The sequence below is a fragment of the Bidens hawaiensis genome, unplaced genomic scaffold (assembly GCF_021521415.1).
Source record: "Bidens hawaiensis isolate Kalapana, Puna unplaced genomic scaffold, B.hawaiensis_p1.1 tig00005523_1, whole genome shotgun sequence".
NCBI classification, from domain to species: domain Eukaryota; kingdom Viridiplantae; phylum Streptophyta; class Magnoliopsida; order Asterales; family Asteraceae; genus Bidens; species Bidens hawaiensis.
In genome coordinates, this window is record NW_027491356.1 from 887,222 (window position 1) to 901,137 (window position 13,916).

The 13,916-nt window shown below is 35.8% G+C and overlaps 1 pseudogene across 1 annotated transcript; it reads left to right on the forward strand.

The window, feature by feature from the left end:
* Positions 1–7,730: 7,730 nt before the first annotated feature.
* LOC143630085 (putative LRR receptor-like serine/threonine-protein kinase At5g10290) lies at positions 7,731–13,701 on the forward strand (annotated as a pseudogene). The gene is made up of 11 exons (XR_013153093.1): positions 7,731–7,803; positions 8,055–8,187; positions 8,266–8,337; positions 8,434–8,577; positions 8,648–8,732; positions 8,811–8,863; positions 8,948–9,012; positions 9,834–9,977; positions 10,053–10,394; positions 11,942–12,336; positions 13,301–13,701. The product of XR_013153093.1 is annotated as a putative LRR receptor-like serine/threonine-protein kinase At5g10290 (transcript).
* The last annotated feature ends 215 nt before the right edge of the window (positions 13,702–13,916 follow it).

The window sequence follows — 13,916 nt, forward strand, 5'->3', positions numbered from 1 at the left end:
TTATTTAAAACCTATTATTATTTTATTAGAAAAATAGCAAATGAAATGATTGGCAGACAGCAGTTCCATAAGAACGCACCATTGATGAAAATGTGTATTGGTAGCCTTGTGGGTGAGAAATGATGAAGTTGAGTTTTGACATTATTTATGTTTTAATTAGGATTCATAAACTGTTTACGTGTTTGTTAAAAATCACAAAACCCATAAACCTACTTTATTAATAAGTATTCACAAAACATGATGCATCACACACACACACACACATATATATATATATATGATCAAGATCATGTGAGAACTTTTTAGGAATTGAGAACTATGAGAACCATTTTGAACCACAAAAAAACCTAAAAATAAAAAAAATCATAAAACAAAAAAAAAACACAAAAATAAAAAAAGTAAACAAAACCAAAGTTCTTATTTATCATCCCGGTTTTAAAAAAAACAAAAAAAAAACCGTAAAAAAATTCTCGGTTTAGCTAAATTATACATATATGTATAATATGTACATATATGTACACACATGTTTTTTTCCTATACACATATATAATTTAAGGTAAATGATAATGTACATATTTGTACATTACATAACTAGAGATTAAATGAAATTATACATATGTGTATAGGTATAATACGAATTAAACAGAAAAAAAATCGTTTTTTTATTATACATATATGTGTAATATGTACACACATGTTTTTTTTCCTATACATATATGTATAATTTAAGGTAAATGGTAATAAACATATGTGTACATTATGTAACTAGAGATTAAATAAAAGTATACATATGTGTATATGTATAATACGAATTAAAAAGAAAAAAAATGGTTTTTTTAATGAAACCGGAATGAAATATAAGAATTTTGGATTTTTTACTTTTTAAATTTTTATTTTTGTTTTATAATTTTTTAAATATTTTTTTAGATGTTTTTTTTAGTTGTCCAAAATGGTTCTCAAAGTTCTCAATTTGCTAATGGTTCTCTTAGGATCCTTACCCTATATATATATGTGTGTGTGTGTGTGTGTGTGTATGTGTGTGCATGCAATATTTTAGTGCGCACCCCGCACAAAAAAAATCCGATAAACCATTTGCAAATGTGGCAGCGCGCTCATACTGATAACCTATTACACACCACACCAAACACTACAAACCAATACGAGGGGATAATTTACATGAACCCGCAGCAACGCGCGGGCACTTATGCTAGTATTAGATATGTTGGGTTCTATACGGGTGTAGCCCCGGCCCGTCTTGGGTTGGGCAGTTGAAGACTTGAAGGGTTGAATGGGCTGGCCACCCACTTAACTTTAGTGGCCCGTTTATTTTATTTCTTGTAACTTGTGAAGAAAGAAATAACTCTGGTTGACTCCCTATATAAACCATATTGTCTCATGTAATTTTTTGAGCACCTCAATAAAAGAAGAGACCCTGTTTGTTGCCCGTGGACGTATGTTACACGCCGTGACTGAACAACGTAAATCCCGCGTTCGTATTTACTGCTTTTTAATATATTTGGTCGTGTGTTTTTTTGTGGTTGAATCACCTATTGCCGCTACCATTATTAATTATTATATTGAAATTGTGGATTTCAATTAGTTGGTGTTTGTTTGTGTGAAGCTTCTGTCGCCACCAATCACTATATTATATTGCAATATTAGGATTTACATTTGCAATCATTTGTCTTGTTCCTGAAGATATACAATAGCCGCCAACATCATTATTTAAATTAACCTACTGTCGAGCTCCAACCAGAAGCAATCGTAATTGGACGTCCATGTTCTGATTAGATTTCAGTTTTGAATTATTTGCTTGGGTTAATTTTAGTCTTGTTTATTCCGCTGCGTTTTGGTGTTGGATTTATTGTTGGTTTGTTTATTACTTCTCGTATTATTGTTCGTTTTAGAAATCAATTAGAAATACCGTTAAGTTCTTAAGGCCCTAGCCGTTGTATTTTATTGATTTCTGTAGCCCTATCCAACTCCTTTCAGGTCGGCCGCGTACACGTAATACCTAACAAGTGGTATCAGAGCCAGCGTTGGCTCCCACTCTTTGATCTCCGGTATTATGGCTGATGAGGGTAAAACGAAAATCGAGAAGTTTGATGGACAAAACTTTGGATGGTGGAAGATGCAAATCACGGATTTGCTGATACAAAAGGATTTGGATGTGGCTTTGGAGGAACCTCCTGAGAAGATTACAGATGAGTGGAAAGTTATTGACAAGAAGGCAAAGTCAATGATTAGGCTTGCCTTATCTGTGAACGTGGCCTACAACATCTTAGACAAAACCACAGCACATGGAATCATGGAGGCATTGTCAAACATGTATGAGAAACCATCGTCTGCAAACAAAGTGTTCCTAATCCGGGAGTTGGTTAACACACACATGAAAGAGGGAGGTTCTGTTACCAAACATATATACACCTTCAATTCTCACCTGAGACGTTTATCATCGGTGAAGTTCAAGATTGATGATGAATTGCAAGCTTGCCTACTTTTATCTTCATTACGTGAGAGTTGATCATGAACAATCACCAGTTCAGTTAGATCGGATGCTTTGACTTTTAACAAAGTTCGTGACTTTATTTTGAATGAAGATTCTAGAAGGAGGAATAGTGGAGAATCATCAAGCACTTTGCTAAGTGTTAAAGGTAGGGGCGGAGCAAGAACAAAGGAGGCAACAGGGGTATATCAAAATCCAGAAAAGGAAGCAAGTCTAGGCCAAGAAAAGATATTATTTGCTGGAATTGCCAGGAGAATGGGCATTTCAGAAGTCAATGTACTAACTCTCCAGCACCTCAACAGAAAAGGGAAGTAAATTCTACTTCGGAAGTAAATGCTGATACAAAAGAAGTTTCAGATGATGAAGCCCTAATTTGCTGTGTTGAGAAAACAGTTAAGTCTTGGATCATGGACTCCGGTGTGTCTTTCCATGCTACGTTTAACACAAAGAGCTTGAAGAATGTCAGAACGGGAAACTCTGGCAAAGTTCGTTTGGCTAATGATAAGGCTCTAGATATTACCGGGATGAAGGATATCGACTTGAAGACTCCTTTATGAACTACATGGACTCTGAAAGATGTCAGGATAATTCCTAGACTAAAGAAGATGTTGATTTCAATTGGGCAGCTGGACGATCAACGTTATGGTGTTAATTTCGGAGGAGGGCAATAGAAATTTATAAAGGGTAACTTGGTAATTGCTCGTGGGAAAAAAATGGTACGTTGTACATGGCAGAAATCTCAGCGGGAAAGGTAAATTCAGTGGCTAGTGGATCGAGTCCATCATGTTTGTGGCATCAACGACTCGGTCACATGAGTGAGAAAGGTTTGAAGATACTGGCAGAGAAAGGAAAATTCCCTAATTTGAAAAAGGTGGAACTTGATACAGGGTTTTGTGAACCTTGTGTGCTTGGCAAGAAGAAACGGGTCACCTTTGTAAAATCAGGAAAATCCATTAAAGCAGAGAAGCTTGAGCTTGTTCATACTGATGTGTATGGACAAACACTAGTATCGTCATTAAGAGGCTCCAACTACTACGTTACTTTTATTGATGATGCTACATGGAAGCTATGGGTCTATTTTCTCAAAAACAAGTTAGAGGTATTTGAGGTTTTCAAGAAATGGAAGGTAGCCGTGGAGATGGAAACGAATCTGAAAGTGAAGTGTTTAAAGTCTGACAATGGTGGGGAATACATCAGCAAGGAATTCATTATGTGCGGAGAGGGGTATAAAGATGATTAATATCGTTTCTGGTACGCCACAGCAGAATGGAGCAGCCGAAAGAATTAATAGGACACTGAATGAAAGAGCTAGAGCAATGAGGTTAAATGCAGGGCTCCCAAAGACCATCTGGCAGATGCAGTTAACACTGCTGCATATCTTATAAATAGAGGACCGTCAGTTCCTCTTGGATTCAGAATTCCAGAGGAAGTATGAAGTGAAAAAGAGGTTACATTCAAACATCTTAAAGTGTTCGGTTGTGGTGCTTACGTTGGGATAAAAGACAACGAGAGGGGCAAGGGCTTGGCCCTAAGGCGAAGAAGTGTACTTTTATAGCCTATGGTGACGCGAAGATGGGCTATAGGTTTTGGGATCCAGAGATCAGGAAAGTATGCAGGGCTCGTGATCCGGTGTTTAATGAAGCAGGACTTCACAAAGATAGAAAGTCATTCACACAAGAAGTTGATAAAGAACATGTAGAGTTTGAAGATACAAGTGAGAAGATTGATAGTCAGAGTTCAGAAACATCAGAAGAGGTTGAGGAAGGAAATGCAGATGAATTTGAGGATTTCTCTGACAGTGGGAGTTCATAGTCTAATACTGAACAGTCTCCACTGGAACAAGAAATGGTTACACCTCAGCTAGAGGTTAGGAGGTCTTCCTGAACCATTAGACCTCCTAAGAGATATTCCCCTTCTGTTAATTACCTTCTACTGACGGAGAACGGTGAACCACATTGTTACTCTGAAGTAAAGAGTTTGAAAGACTCGTTTTAGTGAGAGCGAGCTATGAGAGAAAAGATGGATTCACTGAACAAGAACAAGACTTGGGTTCTCACACCGCTTCGAGCAAGGAAGAAAGCTCTTTAGAACCGATGGGTATTCAGGATTAAGGATAAAGTGATGATACAAAGCATGATTGGTAGTGAAAGGGTTCCAACAAAAGCATGGGGTTGATTATAATGAGATATTTATCCTATGGTAAAAATGACTAGAATCAGACTGGTGCTTAGTATCATGGCTGCAGAAAACTAACATCTGGAGCAGTTGGATGTGAAGACAACTTTTCTGCATGGTGACCTTGAGGAGGATATCTACATGGCACAGCCAGAGGGGTTTCAAACATTTGGTAAAGAAAACATGGTGTGCAAGTTAAAGAAGAGTCTCTATGGATTGAAGCAGGCACCCAGGCAGTAGTATATCAAGTTTGATGATTTTATGGGTAGAAATGGATACAAAAGATGTGAGATGGACCACTGCTGCTATCTCAAGAAGTTCAATAGTTCCTATATCATAATATTGTTGTATGCAGTTGATATGATGATTGCTAGTTCAGACATGTCAAAGTTTAAGAAGTTGAAGCAACAGATGTCTGAAGAATTTGAAATGAAAGATTTAGGTTCAGCCAAGCTAATTCTTGGCATGAGCATCACCAGAAACAAGAAGGACAGTTCTCTAACTTTATCTCAGGAGAAATACATATGGAAAATTTTAGAAAAGTTCAACATGAGCGATGAGAAAATCGTTACTCAAAGTACACCTATGGGTAGTCATATAAAAATTTCTAAGGATCAGTCTCCTAGTACCGATGGAGAAAAGGCAGAGATGGCAAGGATTCCTTATGCATCTATAGTGGGTAGTCTTATGTATGCAATGGTGTGCATGAGACCTGATATTGCTCACGCAGTGGGAGTTATTAGCAGGTTCATGTCAAATCGAGGGAAAGCACATTGGGAAGCAGTGAAGTGGTTGCTTAAGTACTTATAGGGAACTTCAAAGATGGCATTATGCTTTAAAGGCAAAGATGCAATTCTTAAAGTGTTTTCAGATGCCGACTTAGGTGGGTGCAAGGAGACTTATAAAAGTACTACGAGATATGTGTTCACTATGGGGGACATTACACTATGTTGGAAATCTAGACTGCAGAACTGTCAACCACAGAAGCTTAGTATATGGCAGCTCCTGAAGCGAGTAAGGAGCTTGTTTGGTTGAAGACTTTCTTAGAGGAGTTAGGCAGGGAATAAACAGATTATTCATTGTACTGTGATAATAAAAGTGCTGTGAAATTAGCCAAGAATCCTGTGTATCATGGTAAAATGAAGCACATTCATATGCATTATCATTTCATTCAGGGTTTAGTCAGTGATGGGACTATTCGGTTGAACAACATTAGGAGAGACAGGAACTCGGTGGATATATTTACCAAGGTTGTGACCTTGGACAAACTGAAGCTCTGTGTAGCTTCAGTTGGTCTCCAAGAATAGTGTTGAGGAGATGGCGACGAACAGGTGGAAGACATGGTATATATTGAAGACTAAAGATTACTGGTACTGGTTGGTTTGCAGGTGGAGCAAGTGAAGACGTTCCGAGGCTCCAAGTGGGAGATTGTTGGGTTTTATACAGGTGTAGCCCCGACCTGTTATGGGTTGGGCAGTTGAAGACTTGAAGGGTTGAACGGGATGGCCACCCACTTAACTTTAGTGGCCGGTTTATTTTATTTCTTGTAACTTGTGGAGAAAGAAAATAACCCTAGTTGACTCTCTGTATAAACCATATTGTGTCATGTAATTTTTTGAGCACCTCATTAAAAGAAGAGACCCTGTTCGTTGCCCATGAACATAGGTTACACACCGTGACCGAACCACGTAAATCCCGTGTTCGTATTTACTGATTTTTAATATATTTGGTCATGTGTTTTGTGGTTAAATCACCTACCACCGGCATCATTATTAATTATTATATTGAAATTGTGGTTTGCAATTTGTTGGTGTTTTGTTTGTGTGAAGCTTCTGTCACCACCAATCATTATATTATATTGCAATATTAGGATTTACATTTGCAATCTTTTGTCTTGTTCTGGAAGGTATAACCTACTGTCGAGCTCCGACCAGAAGCAATCGTAATTGGACGTCCAGGTTCTGATTATATTTCAGTTTTGAATTATTTGCTTGGGTTAATTTTAGTCTTGTTTATTCCGTGGCGTTTTGGTGTTGGTTTGTTTATTACTTATTGTATTATTGTCCGTTTTAGAAATTAATTAGAAATATCGTTATTAAGGCCCGAGCCGTTGTATTGTATTGATTTCTGTAGTCTTGTCCGACTTCTTTCAGGTCAGCTGCGTACACGTAATACCTAACATAATAAAGGTTGAGTCTCTCAAAAACTGCTATTGTTCAAGTTTAATAGCAAACATGACATGTCATATCACTTTTCATCCAACAAAAGAGATTTATTTTGTAAAATAGTTTTTTAAACGTGTAACTAATCAGTAATAGAGTTGTAACATTCAAAATTTACTGACTGTAGATTGTTGTTTTTTTCATTTAAATAAATAATAAATAATAATGATATCATCATGTTAGTGTGGATTAAAAAATGTTACATGTTGGACTAAAAAGTCAAAACATGGGTCATTCTTGAAAACAAACCGTAGGAAAATATCCATCGTCGTGTCTGTGATCCAATTCCAACCAACAACCCAACAATCATCGATTCAATTTCACTGCACAACCACCGGTAAGTCTTCTTCCGTTCATTTCCATATATAGAAACTGCCTTTCGAATCCAATTATTTTGCTGTTTAGGTTTAATTTTGATAAACTAGCTAATACTGAATATGGGTGTGTGTGTTCTCAACCAATTTTGACTTCAGAGTGAAATTTTCAAACTTTTAAAAGATTATTATGTCATAAATTGATGATAACCCACTTCCATCTCTACCAATTTCAGTGATATAACTTCATTATTGATGTAGATACGGAAATAATATATATTCATGAGTTCAAAGTGGATATCCTGCTGAACTAAGTCACTATGAAGCTAATATTTATACTTCTAGTGTTGGCAAATTTGCATTTGGTCGCGCCCGATGCTCAAGGTACGCTCTACTTCTCGTGCTTCATAGCTTAATAATCACCATATTCAATTATTTCATTATAAATTCATTATTGATGTAGATACGGAAATAATATATATTCATGAGTTCAAAGTGGATATCCTGCTGAACTAAGTCACTATGAAGCTAATATTTATACTTCTAGTGTTGGCAAATTTGCATTTGGTCGCGCCCGATGCTCAAGGTACGCTCTACTTCTCGTGCTTCATAGCTTAATAATCACCATATTCAATTATTTCATGTTAAAAATATATTAAATTATTACTATTAGTGTTTTAAGTGTATTTAGCCAACAGGCTCGACTCAGGTTTCTTTCCTGTATATATTGACGGTTCCCCGTCCATTGTAATTACAAGATTCGGTTAAAACGACACGTTTTAAGTTGACCCGCTACCTAAATTTTGACTTTTAAATATGAAATTGTAAATTTTGCAGGAGATGCTCTTTTTGATCTGAGAACTTCACTTAAGGCTTCACCCGATAAACTCACTGATTGGAATCAGAATCAAGTTAATCCGTGCACTTGGTCTAAAGTTAACTGTGATGCCAATAATAATGTTGTGTCGGTGTAAGTAACCGTGATATGTAGTTCTGTTACTGATTTTTAAGGTTTTTTTGTATGATTCTGGATTTATGTTGCTTGCAGATCGATGTCTTTCATGGGATTCACAGGATCATTGTCACCAAGATTACGCGTTCTGTCAAAGCTTACAATACTGTATGTATATAATAATCATAACTCTTTATATTGTTATATTTGTTGGTTACAAAAATATATCAAATGGCTTTTAAATTGTAATAATTTGTGTTTCAGTTCTTTACAAGGGAATCAAATAACAGGTGGGATACCTGAAGACTATGGGAATTTGACTAGTTTAACCATGTTGGACCTGGAAAGCAATCGTTTGACTGGACCAATACCGTCTTCACTTGGAAACTTAAAAAATCTTCAATTTTTGTAACTAACGAATTATTTTCCTACTCTTTTAACATATTAATTATGTTTTTTTTTTCAATTGTACATGTAGAATATTGAGTCAAAATAATCTTGAAGGCTCTATCCCAGACTCGCTATCTAGTCTACCAAACTTGACTAGCATCTAAGTTATCGAGATTTGCGTTTGTGTTTATTTGTATATAATTTTTTTGGTGGTGTGATTGGGACTTTTTGTGTGCAGTTTGCTTGGTTACAACAACCTTAGTGGTCAAATACCTGATCATTTGTTTCAGGTTTCTAAATTCAAGTACGTGTATTTAAATATACAGAAAGTATTCATAAGTTATAACTTTACTTGTTCGGGTTGTTTGACTTTGATTGGTTGTTACAGTTTTACAGGGAACAGATTGAACTGTGGGTTTAATAATACGCACCCATGCACATCTGGTTCTGGAGGTAGTTAATTTAAACTCCTGTTATATTGTTTAAGAGAAGTGTCAGTTTCGACCCATTTGATGGGTATACGGGTGAAATTGGGCTATACTTTGTATCTAGTGGGTCAATTTTGAAGAATTAACTACTATGGAAATGGGTCAGAAGTCATCACCTCCTAAATTGTTTTGTGGGTCGACCTGTTACCTGATCCACCCTTTTATTATATTATGTTGACTTTTGGATTTTTAGTAAGGCATGTAGGCCTGTAAACAAACTGAACGTTCATTGAACCGTTTGTGAACCTTTCAGCGGAAAGTTCGTTTATGTTCGCTTTAATAAGCGAACGGACATGAACTTATTTTTTTGTTCATTTAATTAAACAAATGAACATGAACATATGTCATGTTCATTCTTTTATGTTCGTTTGTTTACGCTCATAGATGTTCATTAGTTTAGGTTTTTTTTAAGTTAATTAATTTACGTTCATTAATATAGTCTTAAAAACTTTTAGGTCCATTACAATTTTGTCTAGTTTTAATAAGCTTATAGGCCCAACAAATTGTTCTTCACATTTACTTAATTTCTTTTAGCTCAGTTATGTTCATTTGTTTACGTTCGTGAACTGTTCGTTTATATTCTTAGCGAACGAACATAAACGAGCACGAACCTGTTCATTTTCTTAGCGTATGAACATGAACAAGAAAGTCCCGTTGGTTTAATTGTTCATGTTTGATCGTTTGTTCGATAAAGTTAAACGAACGAACACGAACATGTTGTATTCGTGCTCGTTCGGTTCGTTTACACGCCTAAAGGCATGACAACATCTGATTATTATGTTGTAGATGCTTCAAAGAAATCAAAGGTGGGAATTGTAATTGTGGTGATTGCTGGAGTCCTCATTCTTCTTTTAGTTGTATGCTTGATGTTGTTTTTGTGGAAGGGTAAACACAAAGGCTACAAACGTGAAGTCTTTGTTGACGTGCCAGGTATAGTTAGTTGACCAAATTACCAATTCGTATGTAAACCGAATCCACCACCAAACCTTGTAATTGTTTGGTTAGGTGAAGTCGACCGAAGAATAGCGTTTGGTCAACTGAAGCGGTTTGCATGGAGGGAACTACAGGTTGCCACAGATAACTTTAGTGAGAGAAATGTTCTTGGTCAGGGTGGCTTTGGGAAGGTCTATAAAGGGGTTCTTGGGGATAATACAAAAGTTGCAGTCAAACGGTTGACTGATTATGAGAGTCCAGGTGGCGATGCAGCATTCCAACGTGAAGTTGAGATGATAAGTGTTGCGGTTCATAGGAATCTGTTACGTCTTATTGGATTTTGTACCACACCTACTGAACGGTTGTTGGTTTATCCCTACATGCATAACTTAAGTGTTGCATATCGGCTAAGAGGTACTCAAGTTCTACTTTTTTTAGAGGTTTTAGTAAATGAATCTATCATTATAATTTATATATGTGAAGGTAAAAGAGATTTTTTATTGTGATACGTAGTATGTTACATTTACAAGCATAAATAGACTAAATATGAAACCCTAAATTTATTGGGCTACGCTAATGACCTTAACCGGCCTAACTTGGTTTCAAAAGTTGTGATACGTAGAATGTTACAGTCTACAAGTATAATTATACAGAACATGAAACCGTAGTTATAATGGGCCAAGCTAATGGGCATAACCCTAACTTGGTTTCAAAAGACGCCCGAGGCATGCAATACGAGTTAGGAAACACCTCGTGAGCTTGAGGTGGCCCCTCGTGTATTTCTTAGTCAAAATTGGTTAAAATTAGAGTTTGCAGGAAGCTGATATGCAAAAAGCAGCCATTATGAAGGTACTTGATAAAAAGGTTGATATGTAAAACAAATGTGAGACACACAACTTCGGGTTGTACATAAAGCAACACCTCATGTACTTGATGCATGTGCCACAAACTTTTGGTTTTGTGACCTAAACAACTCAGTGCGTCTCACGTTATTTTAAACCAAGAAATATATTCTTTGAAATATACTTATTTATTATTGTACTAGGTTAGAATACCCGTATATTGCATGGCTTGAATAAAGAAAATACTAAATAGTTAGTAATGAAGATTTAGAAATTATAAACGATATTTTGAGATAAGATATGATTGAAATTACGTATATGTTACTAACTAATAATTTAATATATTTGAAGTCAAATATCTCATATAAGTTATGTTTTTTTACTATAAGTATGAAGGGGTGAAATTAGAGATGCGGGAAAAAGAATGTTGGGTTCACATAATTGTGACACATGGCACAACCAGTTTCTCATTTAGGGGGTGTTTGGGATCCTTATTTAACCTCCTCTTATAACTTATATAAGTCTTAAGCTATAAGTTACAAAGTTGTAACTTATAACATATCCACTCACAACCATGGACTTTCCCAAACACCTTAGAGTATTCCCATCCTATCCCTCAAATTTGTGTGAGGGGAGTTTGTAAATTATAGGGTGGGGTTTTGAGTGGTTGTGAGTGTAAATTATAGGGTGAAGAGAGAAAAAGTAGTGATTTTTTGTAAATTTGGGGAAAAAGTAATGATTTTTTGTAAATTATAGGGTGGAGAGAGAAACTGTAATGATAAAAGTATAAAAAAAATATTATTTAATTAAACAGAAGAGAGAAATGTAGTGTTTTTTAGTGTAATTATAGAGATGGGGATGGGGGATAGGTTGGGAATGCTCTTTATAACTTATAAGTTAGTCATATGGAGATAAACTAAGCAATCCCAAACACCCCCTTATTAGGTATAGATTGGTAGGATTTATTAGTATATGGCCCGTAGGCCCAAGTTAAGCATCTCTAGCGTTTCTAATTTCTTTAATGTAATTACGACGTTTAGATATTTTTTTCCCATTCACTTTTACACATTTTAACAAAAAAATTCTATTTTTTTTGTTGATATTATATGATTTTGGCAGAACTTAAACCCGGAGAGGCGGTTTTGGACTGGGCCACACGAAAGAGGGTAGCTTTAGGAACTGCTCGTGGACTCGAATATCTGCACGAACATTGCAACCCGAAAATAATTCATAGGGATGTTAAGGCAGCTAATGTATTGCTTGATGAAGATTTTGAAGCAGTTGTAGGTGACTTCGGTTTAGCAAAGTTAGTTGATGTCAGAAAGACTAATGTAACTACCCAAGTTCGTGGGACCATGGGCCACATAGCTCCTGAATACCTGTCTACCGGGAAGTCATCAGAACGAACTGATATTTTTGGTTATGGCATCATGCTTCTAGAAATTGTAACGGGACAACGTGCCATTGATTTTTCACGACTTGAAGAAGAAGATGACGTGTTGCTTCTTGACCATGTAAGACAAGTGACGTTGTTAGTTTGATCATTTCACCTGATTTTATATAATTAATTAATTATTAGTTTAAGCATGATAATTATATTATTAGCATAATAATATAATTTTTTAAATATTAATGACTTAAGCAGTTGTATATACTTTTGACCCACTTGGCCTGTGTAGTTTATGGACATTTTTTTACTCGTATGATATGTGTCAATATGCAACCCAAATTGAACCAGTTTCATGTAAATGGGTTGAAGTGTTGAACTTGGTAATAGAAATTGTAAAATACGGGTGTAAACGAGCCGAGCCCGCCAAGCTTAAGCTCAGCTCGTGAGGAGTTTTTCAGCTTGAGCTCGGCTCGTTTATTTTTATTTATTAATATATTAATCTTTTTTTTATATTTATAACTATTTTTATGCATATATCTATAAATATATATATATTTATTTATATAATAATGCATGTTACATGTAACATAATATATATTATTTAAGTTTATTTTTATCAAAATTTTATATAAAATAATAATTATGTAAATGCATATTTAATATATTAAATAATATTATATGAATGATAGGCTGGTTCAGGCTCATGAGCCTACACGAGCTCGATAAGTGAAGTTTGGGCTCGATTTAGTTTTATCTCAAGCTCATTTAAGCTTGGCACGATTCGAACTTTTGGCTACCCGATCTCAAGTAGCTCATGAACGGTTTTACTCATTTACACCCCTAGGCATGGTCAAAACGAGTAAATGTTTTTGCCATAGTTATGAATTTCTTATAGAGTTAAAAGTTAAGCATTTGCTAGTTCTTTTAAATGGAGGTTATATTCATTAAGATGCACTTTGGCTTTTGGGATACTTTGTTAGTGTTTCTTTTTTAAATTTCAAGTGTTAAAAGCTAACATAACTGACTTATAAGTTAATGAGTTGAAATTGTTAGTAGGTTGATCATATTATTTTTATGCATGGTTGCAGGTGAAGAAACTTGAACGAGAGAAGCGATTGGATGCTATTGTGGACCGCAATCTAAATAAGAGGTACAACATGGGAGAAGTGGAGATGATGATTAAAGTAGCATTATTATGTACACAAGGGTCACCCGAGGACCGGCCCGCCATGTCAGAGGTTGTGCGCATGCTTGAAGGTGAAGGGCTAGCTGAACGTTGGGAAGAATGGCAGAATGTTGAGGTTACACGTAGGCAAGAGTATGATCGGTTACAAAGACGGTTTGATTGGGGTGAAGACTCCATCTACAATCAAGATGCTATTGAGTTATCTGGTGGGAGATAAATAATATCTTGTTGTGTATCAAAGTTTCAGTTTGGTGTGTGTTAATTGCTTGTACAAATTCAGGATTTATGATGGTTTTATTACAATATCTTATTTTCCACATTTTATAGCATGCTGGTCTTCTTTGCTTGCCCCAGTTTGGAAATTTTGAATGCTATGTGCCACGTTTGTAGGCAAGTTTGTTAACGGCTTTATAACCCATTTGGAAGTTATCAAAATCCTCCAACCGATGCTTATCTTATCGGTGCGTCTAGTCAGTTTGATTAAATCGTCGCATTCACAATTTCAATTAAGTTGTTTG